The sequence below is a fragment of the Acomys russatus genome, chromosome 5, assembly GCF_903995435.1.
Source record: "Acomys russatus chromosome 5, mAcoRus1.1, whole genome shotgun sequence".
Taxonomy (NCBI): domain Eukaryota; kingdom Metazoa; phylum Chordata; class Mammalia; order Rodentia; family Muridae; genus Acomys; species Acomys russatus.
In genome coordinates, this window is record NC_067141.1 from 15,150,136 (window position 1) to 15,163,446 (window position 13,311).

Consider the following 13,311-nt stretch of genomic DNA (forward strand, 5'->3'; position numbering starts at 1 on the left):
ACAAGAACTTTGTCAAATGTGCGTCTTCTCTACCACCAGAAATAGTACCTGGCCCATTGAGGGTACTCAATATATATTTGTTGAATGAGTTCATAAATACATATAACAGTTCACTATATGCCAATATTGATTTTCCAGTAATTATTTAATATAGTGAAATGTATCACGTCAAAGAAAAGAGCCAAATAGATAGATCTGAATTAGCAACTGCATTTTTAAAAAGCTAAGCCAGCTGGTCTCGGTGGCCCATACCTGTAATCCCAGCACTCGGGGAGGCAGAGGCAAGTGGATCTCTGTGAATTGGAGTCCAGGCTGGACTATAAAGTGAGTCCAGGACAGGCAGCATTACACAGAGAAGCCCTGTCTCAAAAAACAAAAACAAAAACAAAAGCCATACCTTAAAGAGGAAACTGTTAAACATCATAAAATAATATATATAGTGAATATAGGTATGTATATTTACACAAATGTTGCAGAGTATAGAATGCAGCATCAGTCACTTTTCTGTTGCTGTGATGAAATGCCATGACTAGAAGCAATGTAAAGAAGGAAGTTCATGTTGGCTTACCATTCTGAAGTCCATGATGGCAGTGGAGTCACAGCAGCAGGTGGCCAGAGCTGGAAGCTGGCTGATCACATTTTTCTGCACACTAGGAAACAGAGAGAGTGAACTAGAAATGGAACAATGCTATAAACTCTCAAGGCCTGACTTTTTTGATGTACTTCCTATAGAAAGACTCTATGTACTAAAGGTTTCATAATATCCCCAAGCAGAGTCACCAACTGGGGGCCACATGTTCAAACACATGAGTCTATGAAAACAATTCTCATTCAGACCACTGTCTTTGTGTGTGTGTGTGTGTGTGTGTGTGTGTGTGTGTGTGTGTGTGTGTGTGTGTGTAAAACTTCATCCTGCAGGGAAAAGGAAGTCAAGAAGTAAACAACTCAAAATACCTTCAGCAAGTCCCTGAGATGGACCAGATTTACTGGGTCCCTCCATCCCCAAAAGTTAAACAAACCAGTAAAGACTGCTGAGAATCACTCTCAGATGAGCCAAGCTGCAAGAAGACTCTTAGACCTGTCTAGCCGCCTGAAAGAAGCAGAGACCAGCTAAACTGCCTGGAAGAGGTGCAGACCTCACTTAGAAGGACAGTCTCCAGCCTGTTGTAGGACAGCATGTAATGTGTTCCCCAACAGCCCTCTAATTAGCCTCAATAAAACTCACTGGCTCACCAAATTGGACTTGAATAATATCCATACTTTGGTCTGCCACAGGCTCCCTATCTGGAGTGAGGGTGTGTGTGTGTGTGTGTGTGTGTGTGTGTGTGTGTGTGTGTGTGTGTGTGTGTGTGCGCGCGCGCGCACGCGCGCGCGTGTGTCCTTTCCTCAAGAAAACTCTATTATACAACAAGGTCTAAAGAGATAGGGAGGAAAATGGAAAAGGAGAAAGAGAGATTCAATCATACCTGGAGATGATGGATGGTACCTGACTAGTGGAATGGAGGTGTGCTAGGTCCTGAAAAAAGGGGGAAACAAGGCACAGTGACAGCATACCCCACAAACAGTAGTATCAGAAGATGAAGCACAAAACCAATGAAGAGATGCAGGCTTGGGAAGAGAAGCAAGGCACACCCTTTGAGGAGAATGGTGCTTACAGAGTAGACTTGCTATGCCTAGAAGTCAACCAGTACTCAACAAAGAGATTGCATGTGTGGCTCAGCTGCCCTCCCACCACTGAGCTCTTTCTTGGGTTCTTTCTCACCAGACTTCCTGCTTATACTTAGCAGGTCTTATATTGAATCTTAATTTAGGGTACAAGACCATTGGGGTGGTTAGTGTTGACTGTCAATTTGGCAGGGTCTGGAACCACCTAGAAGACTAGCCAGCAGGCACACCTGGGCGGGGCTATTTAGCCCTTAGGCATTCCTGTAGGGATTACCTAGATCATGTTAATGAGGTTTAGAAAGCCATCCTGAAAGTGGGGCGGTGACATTCCCTAGGCTGGGATTATGGACTCCACACATGGAGAAACAGAGCCAGGGCAGCAGCAGGCATCCATCACTCTCTGCTTCTTGGCATGTTGGTGTGATGTGAGCATGTGATTCAAGCTCCTGCTGCCAAGACTTCCATATCCTTGAACTAGGGAATAAAATAACCCTATGTCTCTGAAGCTGTTCTTGTCAGGGTGGTTGATGATAGCAGTTGGTAAAAATACTAAGGCAATATTTAACTGGGAAATGCCTCTCTGGACAGCTAAGTGAGTCTGCAGTGTGAGCTGTGGACAGAAGGAGATGGACACAGTGACGCTTCCCTTCCTGGGGAATCAAACTGCTTATTCATGTCCTGAGTCCCTGATGGTCTCTTATTACACACTCCATTATCCACACAGTCAATTAGAAGACATTTATCTTCTATTTTAAGGAATCATGACAACTCATTATAGAAAAGAAAAAATAAGACTAGGCACACTTCGTGATGTGGTTTTGTTCTCTCCCCCCACCCCACCCCCACCGCCCGCCCCCAATTAGATAGTGATGTTGTCAGATAAACTTAAAAAATAAAACTAAAAGAATACAGGCCTTCTTCTTACCTGGGTTTTCATTGGGTTCTTCTCAGTCTTTGAACAATAGATAATGGGATTAAAGAGCAATGATGCAAGGTAAGAGAAAATGGTATACATTACCAGATCTTAAAGTGTCCCTGAGCCAATTGTTTGAGACACTATCACTTGATAAAAATCAAGAACTTAGGCCTGCTCTGTGGCTTAGTGGGCTAACACTTGCTATGGAAATGTGAAGGCTTGAATTCATATACCCAGAACCCGTGTAAAGCCAGATATGAAAACATGCCTCTGCGAGTCCTAGCACTCCTAGAGTGAAACAGTCATCAGAGACAAGACCCCACCCCCATGAGCTCACAAATTGTCTAGCCTGACATACCAAGAGCAAGCTGAAGAGATCTATCTCAAAACAGATGTGAACTATCATCTGAGAATGTTCTCTGACATTCATTTGCACAAGGAGCAAGCAGGCTCTCCCACCACTACCATACTTTAAAATAATTTTTAATGAAAAAATAGAAATTCTTTTCTATTCTGTTCAATGATGATCTTTCTAGAAAAAATTATGGACATGACAAAAAAGGTCTTAGGTTCACACAGTGAGGTTGATTCTACCACTAACCAGGCTAGTGACTTAAAGCAGGGTATATGCCCTCTCTAGTTTGCATTTTCTCCCCTGTAAGATGAAATAATCACCGCCTCACAGGCTGTCATGAAGGTTAATTGTGTACTTTATGAAACTGTTATGACAAATTCTAGCAAGAGCAATTATGACTTCTGTTTATTTGTTAAATAAGAGTTTGGGGGTATGGATATGTTATTAAAAATAATTGTGTCTTTTAAGCTTGTTGTAACTACCAATTATGTACATTTTCACACAACTCTTGCTAAATAACCTTTAAAACAATCTAATGAATGAATCATATTTATGTTTCTGAATGGCCTCAGCCAATCATTATCTCTTCTGCTTCTGATGTTAGCCTTGGAAGTTCCCACGTCTGTCATGGAAATATCCCTTATCTGACAGGAGAATTTACCATATACATGACCAATTTTCAGATGTTTTCTATTCTTCAGGACAAAGAACATGTAAAGTCTACCAGTAAAAACATAGAAGTCTATCAAGTAAAAACATAGAAGTCTATTTATGAGCCTGAAATCTCTATGGGTTATTTGGTGGTTGATTGAATGTATAAAAACTGCCAGGCAGAGTTGGATTCTATGAAAGTACATCCATTTTTACCCTGGGCATGGGCTCCCAATTGTTCAACTCTGTTTGGAATCCGAGCAGCTCAGTGTTGACAAAACTGGTGACAAACAGAGTGAAGACACTGTAGAAAGAATCAGTCATCGTTTCTCAAAGACTGATAAATATGAGCAGGTCCTGGGCCTCCAGCAACTAATCCATGCTCTCCGTTCTGAGGGACTAAGAATTGTGCCCCCACAGAGCACCAGTGCACTCTGCAAATGCCCAGAATCCATGTAAAATCAGATGCAGTGGTGCCCAACCTAGCATTCCTATGGTAAAGTGATGGAAGAAGGAGACAGAATGGAGTTCAAAAGAAAAGCAAGACAGTCCCTTTAAAGAGAACAATGCTTATGGAATTGGCCCTGCTATACCCAGAGAATAACCAGCACTCAGTTCAGAGCCTGTATGTGTGGCTCAGCTGCCCTCCCACCATTGAGCTCATCCTCACCAGACTCCCTGCTTAGACTTAGCATTGGCAAAGTGACTGTCTGGTTGAATGCCAGTTTAGGGTCCAAGACCACTGTGATGGTTAGTGTTCCCTGGAGGGGGTGGGGAGCTTATTCCTCTCTTGCTTTCTCCTCTTGCATCTCTCTTCTACTCTTACAGATTTTCGTAAAGCTTATTTAGTTTCAGCTATATGTATGAGTGTTTTGCTTGCATGTATGTGCCAGGGCACATGCCTACTAGCTACAGAGGCGGGAAGAGGATGCTGGATCCACAGGAACCAAAGTCACTGAAGGTTGTAAGGCTCCATAAGGGTGCTGATAATGGAATCCAGGTCCATTAAATAGCAAGTGCTATTCAAGTCTGAGCCATCTCCCCAGGAAGTATCTCCATCGATTTCATCCTCCAACACCCTAATAACATCCTAATAACTTCAGGGGATGCTGGCCCAGGACACAGTCCTGAAAAAGCTTGAGCTGCCCCCATGATGCTTAGACCATCGTGCTGGCTGGGTTTGTGTCAACTTGACAGAAGCTATAGTGACCTGAGAGGAGAAAACCTCAGCTGGCAAAATGCTTCTGTAATATCCGGCTGTAGGCAGAACTGTAGCACATTTTCTTAATTAGCAATTGATAGGGAAGCCTAGTGTGGGCGGGTGGTACCACCCTTGGGCTGGTGGTACTGGGTTCTACAAGAAAGTAGGCTGAGGAAGCAGTGAAGAGCAAGCCAGTAAGCAGCATCCTTCCATGGCATCCACATCAGCCTCCTGCCTCCAGGTTCTTGCCTGGCTTGAGTTCCTGTCTTGACTCTCTTCAGTGATGAACTGTGTTGTGGAAGTGTACGCCAAATGCATCCTTTCCTCCCCAAGTATCTTTTGCACGTGGTGTTTCATCACAGCAGTAGAAAAGAAATGAAGACAGCCATCATCTCACCTAGCTTCAGATGTGATCTCTCTTACATACGTCTCCGTAGCACTGAAAGACTGCAGCACATGTTTGTATGGAGACATTTTGATGAGCTGTACGGTAGCAAATGGCTCAGTGTTACAAAGTGACCATCTTGTCCTTGGCCTTCATGCTAAATGAAGGTAAGAATTAAAATTCAACTCTTTCTACCATTGCTTTCTTTAATGAGAAAAACAAAATTGAATTTGAAGTAGATTAAATAACTCATTTATTCTTGCTGGAGGTGAAGCCAAGAGCAGGCATTCACTAGACACGAAGACATATGTTAAACCATTTAATGGACTTAAGACTTAAGTCATTTAGCAGTCAGTGGCACACGGGGGTCTCAAGCCGACTGGAAGTTCTCAAATGTTATGGACTTCCTGTTATTTCCTGTGTCATTCTCTCCATACATTGGATCACAGGAATTGAGACCATACGAAATGCTCACTGAGCCAAGACAGCTCAGTCAGTAAAGTGCTTGCTTTGCAAACAGGAGGCTTGATGTCATCCCCTGCAACCACATAAAAAGCAGAGCATGTTGACCATGCACACCTGTATACCCAGGGCTGGTTCGATTCAGGCAGGTGGATATCTGGAACTTGCTGGTCAGCTAACCTAGGTAAGGTATCTGTGAGTTTCGGATTCAGTGAAAGACCCTGTCTCAAAAATAGATCTGCATGGCACCTGAGGAACCACAATGAAGGCTGTCCTCTGACCTTATGCATGAGCACACAGCTGTATGAGCATCCACACATACATAGGCTACCTTCATGAACACACACACACACACACACACACACACACACACACATACACACACACACGATGCTCAAACTTTAACAGGCAACAGCTCCAAATACATACTTCCCAGGCTACTTCTCAGGAGAAGCCTCATCTTTAGGTCTAGGGCAGCCAGGAAACACCCAGGTCTACATATTGAACAAGTTCCACACATGCCAGAGGGGACCCATGGGAACCTCCACTAGCTTCTGAATGATGGGTGCAGATTTTGAAGGCACCCATGCCTTAGAAACATTACACTTATGATCAGTTTGTAAAGCGAACAAACCTACCAGGCCAGTCCTTCCCGCATTCCATCCATCATTAGCATCTCCTTGGCTGCATACAGGCCTTGACATGCTAGAATCATCACCATCTATTAATTTCATTCACACACAAGACACTTTCTGCCAATGCTTCATGACAGAACTGGACTGAGTTTAACCACCTGCAAGTGGCTTCAGTCGGCTTTGTCTTTGAGTCCACTCCTCTCAGTGACTCGGGGTGTTTGAGTAGGTATGAAAAAGAGCGAGACTCAGCAGCTACAAAACACTTTACAAGCTGGCAGAACTGGAGCCTTTGGAAGAAGCTGTATCTGCAAGGCCAGAGGTCAAAAGTAGGAATCCTTCTTAGGAGCAGAAAGATCCCACCACCAAGCATGTACCATAAACATTAATCAAGTCACACAAAGTATAATTACAGAGAAGTCTCTTTGAAATACATGAAATTTAACAAACCTTTTAGTTGAGCTGTGTTGATCATTTCTTTGAACTTCTTGAGAGCTCACTGTGCCAGCAAATGACCACAAATGCATGACATTAATGGATGTGTTCCCATCAGGACCCCAGAGGGACTTGCCTGCCAATCTTTTCCTGCCGTGGACTGACTGTTGGGATGCCTGAGGCTATAGGTTCCCAATCGGGCCTTTAGATTCCTTTCCCACTGAGTCTCCTGTGGTTGACGTTTCCTAAATGAAAAGTATGTCTACATGGGATGGTTGGTTGTAATATAGTATTAAAGGAAGGGCACACAGGTTTGAAAAGCCCATCAAAGTTGCCTGTGTCTGAAGTGTTCTTGACAAAAGATCAGAACCGCCGAGAAATTAGCTCAGTGGCTAACGTCTTGAAATGGAGACTCACAGGCACAGAACCAGCTTCCCCATAGCTCCTCTTTCATGCTCAATACACTCCCTCCTCAACAAGGAACCCCAACTGGTTTTCATGAATCCAGGACCACCTTGATCTAGGTCTCTGTGAGTTCCATTAAAGGGATGACAATCACTCCTTAAACAACACACCAAGAGATCACAGATCTGTGTGGGGCTTCACTTAAAGCAGTTCAGCTCCTGAGGGCATGAAACATACTTTTTATAATTCCCACTGACAATATTGTGCCTGGATGATATTGTCTCCACCACTCTGCTGGATTTACTGTGAGGAAAGGTCCTGGAAGCATAACAGAAGGGCTTGAATGCATTTGTCTATGGGTTGAGCCTCTCAAAGCGGGGTTTTACTAAATCATTGTTAATCCATTTACACAATCCATTACTTGAGGCTTTCCATAGACAACATGATTTAGCAAGAAGCTTCCCTGGAGTATTAGAAGGGACCTAAGTAAAAGGCCACCTAAGAGCTCATTTCTACAGCTGATGCTTATGCCATGCAACTGTTCAGCAGGCTGGCAGGTGTCCTAGTTTAGTTTCTATTGGTGTGATAAGGACCAAGACCCAAAGCAACTTGGGAAAGAAAGGGTTTACTTAGCTTATTCATCCTGATCACAATCCATCACTAAGGAAGGCAAGGCAGGATCTCAGGCAGGGCAGGAACCTAGAGGCAGGAACTGAAACAGAGAACAAGGAAGAATGCTTCTTACTGCTTGCTCCTTGTGCTCACATGCGTTTACCTTTTTGTTCCTTCTAGGACCACCTTCCCAAGGTTAGCACGGTCCACAGTGACTGAACCCTCTCACATTAATTGTTAATCAAGAAAATGTCCCCATGGATTTGTCTATAGGCCAGCCTGATGGAGAGATTTTCTTAACTGAGGTCCCCTCTTCCCAGATGAGTGCAGCTGTGTAAAGCTGACAAGAAATCAGCCAGTATGGCCGGTATGCTCTGGCCCCAGCAGGTATTATACCCACCAGCACACAGAAGTATGGCGTTTTCTGGGCTTCCTTTTAGTTATGGGAAGTGGGTCTGGGTCAATTGATGATGACTGTTTACTGGGGGAAGACACAATACAGATCATTTATTTAAAGAAGGTAGGAGCAAAAATTTATGAAAGCAAAGTATAAGTTGACATGTATAATTGTGTGTGTGTGTGTGTGTGTGTGTGTGTGTGTGTGTGTGTCCCCTAAGCACTAGCACTAGGAAAGAAAGCTAAAAAGACACTCTTTCCCTAGAGGAACCAAATTCTTTCATGCAAGCTTGAGGTTGCTTCCTTGCCTAGAACATAATGTCTGTTAGCACAGGAGAAGACCTAAAGATGCTATAGAGATGTTTCTCATTAGAGGACCAAGATGATGAGTCTCCAGATGTGAAATGTTTTTCTTGTAAGTAAAAGAAATACATATCTGCAATGACTGCCAGATGTTGGACAGCCATACTGTCTTTCATGGACCAGCCTTTCATGACCAACCTCAACATTCATGGTCACTTTTCTCATGATTAAGACTTATTCTTCTCCCAAATCTACCTACTGAACAAACTGGGGATGTTTTGGTAACTCCACATATATTTAAATGAAAATGTCCTCTGAAAGGAAAAGTGTTGGCTCGGGACTCCCAAAACCAAGTTCTCTGACCAAAGAAGATTTATTTGCCCCAGAAGGCATGGGTAAGGGACAAAAACATGAGACAGATGAAGAGGGAGAAGGGGAATAGAACAAAAGAGAAGGGAGGGGGGACAAGGAAGAAGGGTAAGGGTATTTGGCCCAGAGTGAGACAAAGGACTGTCTCTGCACAGAGAGGAAACAGATGAGGCACATAGGAAAACGGGATTTTATAAAGGTACAAAGTGAAATTCCATGTTAGGATAAGGCATTTAATTTTGTTTGGAGAGTTTAATATGTGAGCCAAAGGGGGATTTTTGTTGCTAGACTTTCATACTTTGATAGCTGGACCTATAGTCAGCCTCGGGAGGAGAAAGTGGCCAATTAAGGAAATAGAATTTGCTGGCTATGAATATATAAAATATCTTGGTATAACTCTAACCAAATGACAAGAACTTCAAATCTCTGAAGAAACTGAAGAAGAGATCAGAAGATGGAAAGATCTCCCATGCTCATGAATTGGTAGTATTAACATGGTAAAAATGGCCATCTTGCCAAAAACAATCTACAGATTCAATGCAATTCCTATCAAAATACCAACACAATTCTTTACAGATCTTGAAAGAACAATTCTAAACTTCATATGGAAAAAAAAAAAAAAAAACCAAGATAGCTAAAACAACCCTATACAACAATAGAACTTCTGGAGATACCTCCATCCCTGACTTCAAGCTATACTACAGAGCAATAGTAATAAAATAAAATTTAAAACCTTCATGTTACTGGCATAGAAATAGACTGAGTGATCAATGGAATCAAATCAAAGACCCAGAAATAAAGCCACACATCTACAGATGCTTGATTTTGGACAAAGGAGCCAAAACCATAGAATGAAAGAAAGAAACCATCTTCAACAAATGGTGCTGACCTAACTGGATGTCTACATGTAGAAAATGCAAATATATCCATATTTATCACCCTGCACAAAACTCAAGTCCAAGTTGATCAAATACCTCAACATAAAACTATATACACTAAATCTATTGGAAGAGAACATGGTGATCAGCCTTGAACTCATTGGCCCAAGAGACAACTTCCTGAACAGAAGACCACTTCTCCCTGACAGGACCACCTTGCCAGGCCATAGGGAAAAAGGATGAACTCAATCCTGATGTGACTTGATGAGCTGGGGTGGGTGGGCAGGGGGGCTACTTTTCTGAGGAATATGGGAAGGGGTTGGGGGAAGGGAGGGTGGGACTTGGAGGAGAGGAAGGAGGTGGCTATGACAGGGATGTAGAGTGAACAAACTAATTAATTAATCAATCAAAAAGAATTTGGTGACTAGCTTTAGGAAAGTAATCTAATTGTGTTTGTTTGTTTGTTTGTTTGCAAAGCAGAGCATTTGGGGAGAAGGAGCCATGCTCGCTACGCTGGATCTAGACAGTCCCTTTGCCCTTCCTTGCAGCAACTTGATACAGTCAAGGGAGAATCTGCCGGAAGGTCTCCACCATGAGACCAAGTTTATAAGTAATGATGAACAATCAATCAGAGGCCTCCCTAAAACCCACCAACAAAGTTACTCAGTAAACCAAACACTTTTATGATATGAAACTCTGTCCAAGCATCAAAATGAGACAGGCAATGAATGGTCTGCGATCTATTGACAGACAGCTATGCCGCAGTGTTGTTGGGAAAGACTATTATCAATAGCGTATGCATAATTTTGTTTAAAAAAAAAGAGTATATATCAGTACACGTGAGAACATGTCAGTTTTGGTGCTTTATAAAGTCATGGAAAGATGCAGAAGATCTCCCTGGAGAAGGGCTTTGGCAGGAAGAGAGGGGCTGTAAAGGAGGCTTTTATATTTTTATTAGAATGGGCTAACATGTAATTTGTAAAACTCTTACTCTCTTATTGACATCCAGACTGCCACAGGACAGGCCATTTGCACTGTGTCCAGTGTGTCCAGTAGCCTGGCTGACACCTATGTGAACTCGGGGTAGAGTGTCCACTGACCAGTGTGCTAAGAATTGCCCTGGAACCAAAACACTGGGGAGGCCAGGGTCCATCAGCTCTGACCCTGTTTTTCAGACTAAAATGCTATGGCCCAGAAAGAAGAAGGCAGGATCTATGGTGAGGGTTCCCTGCTAGAACAAATTTCTCACTTGTTCCTACAACACCAGACACACCATATGTCAACCCACATCAATGATGGAGCACTACCTGGTGGCCTGGTCTCCTGTCGAGGATGACCCAAGATACACTGCTGCCCAGCTTCACCCATCCATGCCCTCCTCCACTCTAGGATTTATTACAAAGGATGCCGCCCAAGCAGCATATGAAAACCATTGAACTAACTGCAAACACACTGGCCCAGGCTCAGCTGGGCTTTCCCTTCTGTGAGGCCCAAATCACCTAATATTTTCCAACATCACAATCTTGGTCAGAGGAATTTCAAGCCAGTTACATTTAGGCAGCTAGAGATAAAAGTATTTTCCATTACATAATGCAATCTTTCATTCTCCACTCCCAAGCCCTGGCTCCCCTTCCACTTGACTGAGCTACTGACTGGCACCTGAACACTGCATTTAACTAAACGCAACGAGGGCCAGAAGGCAGAGGACGCGGCTCGCAACTCCAAGCCACCCACCAATCTTTCCCTGACACCACTTATTATATTTTAGTGTCGGAATCAATTGAACGGTGGGTTCTAAAGAGAACAACTGAATACATTTGTGCTCTGGGAGAAGACAGCTTCGGCCGTAGTCATCCATCACTGTAAGATACAAGGGGGAAATGCCTTCAAGAGGCTCATTTTTTTTTTTCAACTGCAATATGTGAGCAGAGCGCATAAGGATTCCATAGCATGTAGAAACCACAGAGATTTATCCTCACAAAGCCGTGTCTGAGCCAAAGGAGACCATAAATCTCCACAAAGCACCTTCCTCTGTGGGGAAGGTGATGGGGCCCTTTGTCCTCCAGGTATGAACCACATAAGGGTTAGGATGCCCCCTGGTGGCAGCTGCATTTATTTGCCCTGTACAATGCGAGGCTTCTATTCATTGCCTGGAAGACCAAGACAACGCCCCACACCCCCACCCCACTCCTGACCCCGAGACACACACACACACACACACACACACACACACACACACACACACACACACGCACGCACGCACACATGCACGCGCACGCGCTATTCAGAACACCCAACAGCTCAGCTGACCCAGGGAAGTCCAGAAGTCTAAAAAAGCACATGTGCACAGTCCTAAAGAAGAGACTCTGAGACGGTAATCAAAGCAATTATATCCAAATGCCAGGTGCGTGCGACAGGTATGTTCAGACACTGCTTTCTGCTTTCCGTACTGAGAACGGACCCCTGACAGACCAGGGAAGAAAGTGTGCAAAGTTCTCTCATAGCTTCTTCCTCAGATCTGCTGAGAAAACACTGTCAAGAAATCATCCAAGGCAAAGAGCACAGACCTAGGAGTAAAATGAGCTGGGGTAGGATCTGGCTCAGCCAGCTGATGCTCTAATGACAAGGGGGGAGTCATTTAGAGTCTACGGTTTGCTAATAAGATCACTCGGCTATGAGAAGGTATCTTGGTTGCATTTGGTCTTTGTCTTGTCAACTTGACACAAGCTATCTGAGAAGAGGGAACCACAACTGAAAAAAATAAATAAATAACTTCATAAGATTGTCAGTAGGGCATTTTCTTCATTAGTGATTGATGTAGGAGGGCCTGGTCCCTTGTGGCTGGTGGAACCCTGGGCAGGTGGTCCTCGGGTATATAAAAAGGCAGGCGGAACAAGGCATGGGGAACAAGCCAGTAAGCAGCATTTCTCCATCTGCCTCCAGGTTCCTGCCTGGAGTTCCTGCTCTGACTTCCCTGGATGATGAACTATGCACTGGAAGATGAAATAAATCCTTTCCTTTCCAAGTTACTTTTGGTCAAAGTGTTTATCACAGCAAATAAACAAAAACTAAGAAGGCTGAGGGCGCAGCTGTGATAAATACCCAGCGAGAGGCAATTTAAGGGAAGAAAGGCTAATTCTGGCTTACAGTTCAAGAGGACCGTTCCATCGTGGTAGGTAGGGAAGGCATGGCAGCCGAGCACAAGACAGGGTGATTCCATTGTACCTACAGTTAGAGAGGAAGTGTGGCCGGGCTACAAAGCCTCCAGCAAGGCTCTACCTCCTAAAGGTTCCACAACCTTCCTACAGGTGGCCACTAGCTGGAGACCAAGTTTTCAAACACATTAGACTAAGAGGGATAAGTCACATTCAAGCCATAATAGGCTTGGTGGAATCCCACCTTATAAAGTCAGTATCCCAAACAAACAAAACAACATGGGTAAGAGCTCATTGCTGAGTCTTTTAGAGAGAGCAAATGCCCCAGGTGAGAGCTACACTGAAAGTGGACTACAAACCTGAATGCTATTTTATAATCTTGATGTCAGGTAATGATCATTTTACAAATCTCATTCATGTCACCAAACTCATGCCCTCTTTCCTCTGTGAGACCCAGAAAAACCACAGGGAATCCAGATAATGCCATCACA